The sequence below is a fragment of the Crassostrea angulata genome, chromosome 1, assembly GCF_025612915.1.
Source record: "Crassostrea angulata isolate pt1a10 chromosome 1, ASM2561291v2, whole genome shotgun sequence".
In the NCBI taxonomy this organism is placed as follows: domain Eukaryota; kingdom Metazoa; phylum Mollusca; class Bivalvia; order Ostreida; family Ostreidae; genus Magallana; species Magallana angulata.
This window is the reverse complement of record NC_069111.1, coordinates 2,022,165-2,024,123: the sequence shown is the minus strand read 5'-3', so window position 1 is coordinate 2,024,123 and position 1,959 is coordinate 2,022,165.

Sequence of the window (1,959 nt, the reverse complement as noted above, 5' to 3'; positions counted from 1 at the left end):
TAAAATAGTATATTTTTCTTTCTTTTTAAACTATCATACAACTTGGCATAGAAAAGTAATCAATGTTTAGAATCTAACAAGAACTATATTTTTGGCGGAATATTGGCGTAGGAAAATATCACATGTATCGCAATTCAGAATTGCTGCAGATTAATGAGTCTGTTTTAGCATTTTAAAAACAATAATATTAATGTTGGTTTTTTTACTAATGTGAACTAATGATATTATACTTGGGATTCAGAATATGTTTTTAAAATATGATTTGCCTATCAAATCACATTTTTATAAGCTTTTTAAAGCGCCCATTTTATACATTGACTTTTGTGAAAAAAACACTAAAATCAGTTTTTCTCTCTTATTAAATGGTCAATATATTAGCCTTTCTGTCAATTTATACCTTTATATAAAGTCTTCAATAAAAATCAGAAATGTTTTATCATTGGAAGCATAAAAAAATAATCAAAATTACTTCAAAATTTAAGAAATTTAGAGGAAATGCGGGCTAAGCAATATCAGTTTTAGTATAAATATTAATTCCATTTGAGTAGTATAAGCTAATAGACATTCTGATATTCTATCATTTCATTGAAGAAAAGACTCTTCAAATCTTAAACAAAGAGCTACACTTATTTTCATCATCCTTTGTGTTGAGGGAAAAGGTAGTGACCTTGACCTGACCTTTATGCGAAAACAAAAAGTCAAATTTGATTAAACTGATAGAATCATTTGGTAATATGATCCAATGGACTGTGTCAAAATTTCATGAATTTCTTATTATAAGAAGTATGTTTAATTCCTTTATTTATAATTTTATGGATGCACTTTTTTGTGGACAGTAAAACTATTGAAATGAAATTCATTCCTCAACGACAAAAACGAATATTGATGACAAACCATCTTTTAGACATTGTTGAGATGGACATAATTCCTTCAGGCCGCAAAATCCTTTCAGGAGGTAACCCTTTTTATCGCTAGTACACCAAGAACAACTTGATGTGCGGAAACACTCACTAACAAACGAAAAAAAAATATTAAACGTGAAGTTGTAAAGATTAAAACGTTCACATCTGTACAAATTAGTGGCCTACAATCCGTTCATGTATAATTTCATTTAACATTATTGCCTTTAAAATTTATATGAACTATTGGGCAAAACAAATTTAGTTGGAATGATCCAGCAATTAATATAAAAGATGTCAAAAATGTGAATATTTGGACGGACAGATAGACTGAAGGTCAAACGAACGAGGTAAAAGCGGTAAATAATGCTTACTTCTCTTTAAAGAAGCATAATTAAGAAAAACAAAAACTTAAACTAAAATTCTGCAATAGAACTGCACTTATCGTTTTTTACTTATAGCGAGCGAAGCTAGCTCTAAGAACCAGTGTGCGCGGGAAAAAGAACGAGCTAAACCTATAGATTCATCAAACAAAATGTTGTGTCAACGTCCCATAATGCTCTCTAATGGTTTCACCCGTTGTGCTATGCTAAAAATGGCCGACATTTAACTCGTAATTTAGGGCGTCTTTACGTTTGAAGAAACGTTCTGAGTACTGCTCAAACTTTGGCGAGATCCAAGAGATTTGTTACATGCTTCCATACCTTCGTATTGTGTCGAGATACGTAAACAGCGACCAAAAAGTTCATGGATGACGTCACAGTTCTCTCGCAATATATTTCCCGCGATAAACTAGAGGTGGATCAAATATCTGTAATGCGAGTACTAAATAGCGATTTAAGTATAGACTGCGATACCTGCCTCAGATGATGTTTTTAAAATTTGTGTTCGTAGGTTTTGATAGAGAGATTAAATATAATAGCAAGAGCCATACTTTACTGTCATATCGATCCAATTTTAAGCTGATTTTGTATGCATGTTCAGTAAATATAAGTAGGGAAGATTTTTAAAAAATAGGTCATTTTGAACTAAATAAAGAATAACAAAGAGAAAAAATAAA